This window comes from Hylobates moloch, unplaced genomic scaffold (genome assembly GCF_009828535.3).
Source record: "Hylobates moloch isolate HMO894 unplaced genomic scaffold, HMol_V3 SCAFFOLD_19, whole genome shotgun sequence".
In the NCBI taxonomy this organism is placed as follows: domain Eukaryota; kingdom Metazoa; phylum Chordata; class Mammalia; order Primates; family Hylobatidae; genus Hylobates; species Hylobates moloch.
In genome coordinates, this window is record NW_026652294.1 from 50,547,794 (window position 1) to 50,555,976 (window position 8,183).

The 8,183-nt window shown below is 41.4% G+C and overlaps 1 non-coding gene across 1 annotated transcript; it reads right to left on the reverse strand.

The window, feature by feature from the left end:
- Positions 1 to 6,828: 6,828 nt before the first annotated feature.
- Positions 6,829 to 6,954, reverse strand: LOC116459529 (U4atac minor spliceosomal RNA). Its single transcript, XR_004245582.1, has one exon. It is a non-coding gene; the product is annotated as a U4atac minor spliceosomal RNA (small nuclear RNA).
- Between the last annotated feature and the right edge of the window lie 1,229 nt (positions 6,955 to 8,183).

Sequence of the window (8,183 nt, forward strand, 5' to 3'; positions counted from 1 at the left end):
AAGGAAGTGGAGATTTCTCAGAACAAGCCAGAGCAAAGACTATCACATTTCTTTTTTTAACAGGTCCCTAAACTGCCAGATCACAGAGCTGCATTTGATAGTCTGTTGGCAAACTGGGTTGGCCTTTAACAATCTATGGCATGTTATTCCTGTGACTAAAAAGGAAAATATGGGTTGGATGATAGTACAATTAAAGGGAAATTGAACTTTTTAAAATGACTGGAGCGAACCTTTGCCATTATACTTGTACACTCAGCGTGCAATCCCCCATCTTATTTTGGAAGAATTTTCCAGTCTATATAGTACTGGAGGGCTGCAATGCCCTAGCTCCCACCATTGAGGCAGAAAGGGGAAGATTCATTCCTCCCCTACCTGGCAGCTAGGGCTCAAGCATGTGAATTGGCTCAGTCATTCCCACTGAAGACTCTGAATTCTTAGGAGTGATGCTAAGAGGCAGGAGTGGTGTAGAAATTATTCATGGAGGCAGCAGCAGCATGAATGGTCCTGTAGCAGTGGTGTTAAATAATCATGGGCAGTGGTGGCCATAGCAGAGCAGTGTTATAATTGACTGTTTTCATAGTCAAAAACTCTGGTTCGTACATTGACTTTATTTAAAGGATTCAAGTTAACTTATAGGAATGTTTCCACTGTTCCAGGATGCTGCCTTCAGCCCTGCCTTTTAGTTTAACATGAACATAAAAGAGTGAATGTTGTTTCAGAAGACACTGATGAAAGTATGATATCGGAAATTGCGGAGATAATGGTCCTGCTCTATTCTGTTGCTTAGACCCTGGCTGGAATGCTGCATTCAGTTACGGACCCTACTAAATGCCCAGGTAGTCAAAGCCCAATCAAAGAAGAATAATCGGGACAGGGAAGGAACTCAATAAGGAAGCACGAAGAACAATGGAAATGGAGCTGGGCATGGTGGTATGTGCCTGTAATCCCGGCTACTTGGAAGGCTGAGGTGGGAGGATCACTTGAGCCCAGAGTTCAAGACCAGGCTGGGCAATATAGTGAGACCCCATCTCTTAAAAAAAGTGGTAGAATTGATAGGTAGCCTGGTGAGGAGTTGTCTTCAGGTTGGGAGAAGGTACGTGGCTGATCTCTTTAAACAACAGAAAGACCATCACGTGGAAAAGTATTCATTGGAAAAGGATTATTCTCTGGCTCCAAGGAACAAACTTGATATTACTGAGGAAGTTATAGACATGGATTTTAGCTTAATGCAGATGCCCCTTTACTTACAATGGGCTTCATCCCAATAAACTCATCGTAAGTTGAAAACATTGTAGGTCAAAAATGCACTTATCTAAGCTCCCAAAGATCACAGTTTAGCCTAGCCTTCCTTAAATATTCTCAGAACATTTACATTAACCTATAGTTGGGCAAAAGCATCTAACACAAAGCCTATTTTAAAAATAAAAGGTTGGTCTTCATAAGTTGCTAGCCTGGGAAAGGATCAAAGTTCAAAATTTGAAATACAGTTTCCATTGAACGCATATTGCTTTTGCACCACTGTAAAATCAAAAAGTCGTAAGTCTAACAGTAAGTCAGGGACTGTCTGCATAAGAAGGCTTAATAGTTGGGTCAGTGATAGCCACAAGGGAGCAGGCTGCCTCATGACAGAGCGAGCTCCCTGTCACTGGAGCTGTGCACACAAAGCCAAGAGAACTCTCAAAGAGTGTATGGTGTGTGGAAATCCTCGCTGGATGAAGTTAGGGTTGATGTCCTTCCACATTCTCTCTAATGCTGAAATCTGATGAAGTCCATAGCGCAGGTTGGGAAGAGCAGGAAATTGGAGGAAAAGAGACCAGAGATATTACAAATTGTGAACTGTTCTGGAGTACAATTCCCAGCCACCATTCTAGCTCCAGAAAAAGAAAAAGTCATGGAGGGTTGCATTATTCCCAATTCTTCACCACTCCCTATATCCAGTCCCTTTGCCATATGACTTTGAAGTTTCTCCCACTAGAGGCAGAATATGATGATGTTGGGTTGGCCAATCAATTTGTTTTGGCTGATAGAATGTGGGTGGAAGTGACCACTCCAACCACAGGCCTTATGAGATATTGGGGCTTTTTGCTCACCCATCTTGTGCCATGTGAAAAACATGCCCTTGGTGGGCATCACAGAAGAAATAGAGACACATGGCATAGACTAACCTAGCCAACCTACAGAGCTACTACATCTTTAAGCACAGCTGTCCCAGCCAATCCATGGACACCTGAGAGAGAAATACGTGCTTTATTATTGTATGGCACTTCAATTTGGTCGTTATTTGCTAAGCAGCATTATTATGGCAATAACTAATTAGCAATTAGTTATGGGATATTCCAACAATTTTAAGATATAGCAATTGAAGGCAGTTGCCAGGCTTCTGTTGGCCTTTCTAGGATATGAGAAAGCAGCACTTGAGGCAAATAACCCATCCCAACAGACTGTAGACATATCCTGTCTTGGGTATAGATGCTGCTGGAAATGGATGACCACAGTCACTGAGCAGGGCCTGGACCCAGTGCTATGGCACCTTTGTACAGGTTGGGATAAAGGGGTGAGAGGAGGAAGCAGACCCACTTCGGGTCATGAGAACAAGTATAGTTGAGCACTCAGAACAAAATATAGATGGTAATAGCATCCTGACATGCAGTTTATTTGTGTTGTGATGGATTAAAGATGGCCACAAATTCTTTCCTACATCTCTTATCAATATGTGGAGTCTGTTTCCTCTCCCCTTGAATCTAGGTTGGTCCTGTGACTTATGTGGACCAATAGAATGTAGCTATGTATCACTGTATAACTTCTGAGGCTTGGCCTGAAGAGATCTTCTGGGCCAGGCACAATGGCTCATGCCTGTAATCCCAGCACTTTGGGAGGCTGAGGTGGGTAGAAAGCTTGACCCCAGGAGTTTGAGACCAGACTGGGCAACATGGCAAAACCCCATATCTGCTAAAAATACAAAAATTAGCTGGGCATGGCGGCGCACACCTGTAGTTGCAACTACTCGGGAGGCTGAGTTGGGAGGATCACCTGAGCCCAAGAGGTGGAGGTTGCAGTGAGCCAAGATCACACACCACTACACTCCAGCCTGGGTAACAGAGCAAGACCTTGTCTCAAAAAAAAAAAAAAAAAAAAAAAAAAAAAGTCTTCTGTTCCCTCCTATGCATTCAGAATGCTCCTTCTGAGAACCCAGCTGCAATGCTGTGAAGAGGCCCAAGCAACTCTGTGGGGGCCCACCGGGAGGAGGAGAAGTGAGACACCTGGCTAATAGTTCCAGCTGAGCTCCCAGCTGGCAACTAGCACCAACTTCCAGCCATGTGAGTAAGGTCATTTGTACCTCCAGACATTCTACCACCCCACCCAACATTCTGTGAAGCAGAAAACCACTGGGTTAATGGTTAATGCACATAACTGTAAGAAATAATAAATTGTTGTTTTAAGAGATTCATTTTGGGTAGTTTTGTTTTGTTTTGTTTTGCATGGCAATAAATCAGGCACTGGCAAACTTTCCGTAAAAGATCAGAGAGTCAATATTTTAGGTTTTGCAGGCCAGATGATCTCTGTTGCTACTACTTAACTTTGCCATCATAGTATGAAAACAACCATAGAAAATACACAATCAAAAGAACATGAAAAAATAAAAAAGAACATGACTGAGTTCTAATACATTTTCACTTACCAAAACAGACGGTGGGCTAGGTTTGGCCATGGAATCTAGTTTCCCAACCCCTGCAATAGATAATTAAAACAAATTAACACCCAGAAGTGGGGAGCTTCCATAACAAAAATCTAAAACATATAACATTTACTTTGGAATCAGGAAGCTTGCAGAGTCCTGAAGGGTAGGAAGGAGGATGACAGCACAGCGAGGAAGTTGTTGGGAAATTATTCAGGACCTAAGTGACATACTAGTAACATGTAGTAACATGGATAAGAGAAAATAATTGAACTTGCACCTTGGTATGGAGATTTCTAGGCAAAACGTTCAAAATGCCAACTTACTCTATTTAGCTGCCTGTGAAAAAGTACAGGGAGAAGAAACTATTTTGTTCAAGCAAAATTTTGAGAAACTATAGAGGGCCCAGGGCATTATCTACAGCCAGAAAAAAAAAATGCTCAAAGTAAATTAAAACCTAGAGGGAATATTAATTCTAAGATCTTCCCCGTAAAATGGGGCCTTAAGGTCAAGGATGTGGCTGTAAGACTTTTTTGTTGTTGTTTCTCAAATGTTATATTAGTTATTTTTTGTACTCTATTAGTATATTATTGGCATGTAGTAATATATGGGTAGCAATTTAAAAAAAATTTTAGATTTGGGGGTACATGTACAGGTTTGTTATATGAGTATATTGCATGATGCTGAGGTTTGGGCTTCTAATGATCCTATCACCCAGTAGGTAGTACCTGATAGGTAGTTTTTCAACTCTTGTCCCTCCACCTCTATTGGAGTCCCCAGCATCTATTGTTCCCACCTTTGTGCCATGTGTACTCAATGTTTAGCTCCCACTTATCGGTGAGAACATGCGGTACTTGGTTTTCTGTTCCTGCATTAATTTGCTTAGGATAATGGCCTCCAGCTGCATCTATGTTGCTGCAAAGGACATAATTTTGTTATTTTCTATGGTTGTAAGACTGTTGAGATCTCAGAAAGACTTAAAACAGTGCCTCCTAAACCTCTCATGTAGACTAAAGTGCTTCTAAGAGTCTTAAAGTTCTGGTCCACAGCACTGTAATTCACAGCCTAAAGGAGAGAAGGGCTTATCTTGAGATTTGGGGGTATGGTTTGAGTAAAAATAAAATTAATGGAAAGTCCACAGTTTTTTCCCCTACAAGAATTGTACCAGTGTAAGCAGTAGTGGCTTGAGTTAAAACAGACAAAGATAGTTCAACATGAAAAGAACACACCAGGTACCCAGTGAAGCATCTTGAACAAGTTACCAGACTGTGAACAACGCCTATTTCTTTTGGAAAAGGAGGAATGACTCAAAGGATGGAGCCAAGAGCTCCATCCAAGGGTAGAGATAAGAGCCACACAGAATCACATTCCCTGCCCCTGGAGCAGGGGAAATTGGTGACAAGTGCATGGATAGTTCTCACATTTGCTAATGGCTGTTATGTACCTTTTATTAATCTCCTATTCTAAATGGGAGTGTCTACTGTGGTTTTCTTGTCCTTGTATTTCCATTATACGTTAGATGTGTGGGGGAAAAGTCACTTAAGGAGAAGTTGCAAGTTTAGTACAAATAATTTTTTTAGACTACAGTCATACATCGCTTAATCATGGGGATTCCTTCTGAGAAATGTGTCGTTAGTCAATTTTGTTATTGTGCAAACATCAAAGAGTGAGTCTAAATCTAGATGGTACAGCCCACTATACATCTAGGTTATATATAGTATGGCCTATTGCTCCTAGGCTACAAACCTGCACAACATGTTACTGTACTGAATACTGTAGGCAATTATAACACAATGGTAAGTGTAACTAAACATATCTAAACATAGAAAAGGTACAGTAATAATACACTGTAAAATATAAAAAATAGTATACATGTACAGGGCAGCTTTATTATAGTCTTATGGACCTGTCATCCTACATGCCGTCCATTGTTGACTGAAATGTTGTTACGTGGCACATGATGGTATTTGAGAGTAAATTTCCGATATGATGCCCTATTACTCCAAAACCCTTTCGTGTATATTTCCAGTGTAACCACAATATAATCATCAAAACAGAAAGTTAACATGGCTACATTATTATCATTTTATCCTTAGTCCCCATCCAAGTTTCACTGGTCATCCCAATAGTATTCTGTTTTTAAATTTAATTTTTATTTTTTTAGTGACAGGGTCTTACTGTCATCCAGGCTGGAGTACAGTGGCTTGATCATAGCTTACTATAACTTCAAACTCCTGGGCTCAAATGATCCCCCTGCCTCAGCCTTCCGAGTAGCTAGGACTACAGGTATGCATCACCATGTCCAGATAATTTTTAAAATTTTTCAGAGACAGGGGTCTTGCTATGTTACCCAGGCTAGTATCAAACTTCTGGCCTCAAGCGACCTTCCTGCCTTGGCCTCCCAAAGTGCTAGGATTATAGGCATGAGCCACCACACTAGGCCTCCAATTTTATATATATATATATATATATATTTTTTTTTTTTTTTTTTAGACAGAGTCTTGCTCTGTCACCCAGGCTAGAGTGCAGTGGCATGATCTTGGCTCACTGCAACCTCCACCTCCCAGGTTCAAGTGATTCTCCTGCCTCAGCTTCCCAAGTAGCTGGGATTACAGGTGCACACCACCACGCCCAGCTAATTTTTGTATTTTTACTAGAGATGGGGTTTCACCATATTGTCCAGGCTGGTCTTGAACTCATGGCCTCAAGTGATCTGCCTGTCTTGGCCTCCCAAAGTGTTGGGATTACAGGCATGAGCCACTGCTTCTGGCTCCCAATAAGATATATATATAATTTTGAGACAGAGTCTCACTCTGTCACCCAGGCTGGAGGGCAGTGGCACGATCTCGGTTCACTGCAACCTCCACCTCCCAGGTTCAAGCAATTCTCCTGCCTCAGCCTCCTGAGTAGCTGGGATTATAGGTATGTGCCACCATGCCCGGCTAATTTTTGTATTTTCAGTAGAGATGGGGTTTCACCATGTTGGCCAGGCTGGTCTTGAACCCCTAGCCTCAGGTGATCTGCCTGCCTCAGCCTCCCAAAGTGTTAGGATTACAGATGTGAGCCACCATGCCCAGAGAATATTCTTTATATTAGAAGGATCCACTTTAGAATCACATGTTGCATTTAGTTTTTTTCCTTCAGTTTTTTATTTTTCCAAAAATTACACCAAGCTAAAGCAAAGCTCTAGTTGATGCAGGTGTGTTGTGTAGACGTTAGCAGTATTGCCCTCACTACATGCTCTTTGGACAGTAGTGCAACCCCAAGAAAAGGATGGTTTGTTGTTATTTCTCTTTATTTTCCTTCAATTGTGATGAGAACATTTTCTCAGTCTTTGACTATCATGACCTTGACATTCTGGAAGATTTCAGGATGGTTGTTTTCTAGAATGTCTCACAATTTGGATTTCTCTAATGTTTCCCATTAAAATTATTAGCATTTCTTAAGGCAATATTTGAAATTAGGTAAATATATTGTTACTCATCAAATTCCATTTATTTATATCACTATGGACTCATAGTTTATTTTGTTCAACTGGTAATAAATTGTTTCTATCAATATTTATTTTCATTCTCAAATTTTTCCATATTTGGCCAATGGGAGCCCCTTCAAACTGATTTCTGTGTCTTTTTGACATAATCTTATCATTCTTCCTCACTTTCTGACACAACATTTTCCAGGTTCATCTTGTAATATTCCTAGCCAATCCCTGGAATCAGCAATCAGCCTTTTCTCCAAGAATACCTAGGTCCTTTTATTGGAGAATGGTGTTTAGAAGCCAAGATTTCGCTGCTAGATGTGCTCATGGCCTTGGGAAACTTCTGCTCCCAGACAATACACACACACACACACACACACACACACACACCATTCTTATTTCATCTATCACTATATTGAAAATCATGAATTCATACCAATTTCTCAAATTTAAATAATGTATCAAAGGATTCATTTTAGTTTTCTCCCTGTCTATATTTGTAACTCCTCTGACTGTCAGAAACTTGGGTAACTCTCATCAATATATAGTTGCTATTTTTGTTTTTTTTGAGATAGAGTCTTGTTCTGTAGACCAGGCTGGAGTGCAATGGCCCAATCTCGGCTCACTGCAACCTCTGCCTCCCAGGTTCAAGTGATTCTTCTGCCTCAGCCTCCCGAGCAGCTGTGGATTACAGGCATGTGCCACCAAGCCCAGCTACTTTTTGTATTTTTGGTAGAGATGGGGTTTCACCACGTTGGCCAAGCTGGTCTCTAACTCCTGACCTCAGGTGATCTGCCCGCCTTGGACTCCCAAAGTACTGGGTTTACAGGTGTGAGCCACCATGCCCGGCCATATAGTTACTTTTTAATCAGTGTTCCTGTGTTCAACACTCTCTTCATCACATCTTGGCTTCAACACCCTGTACTCGGTTGCCCTACTTAACAGGAGACTTCCTACCATGCTCAAGTCCTGAGGCCCTTTTTGCTCTCCTGGGCTTTGACCCTCTTTGCTGGGCTGCTATCCTCCCCA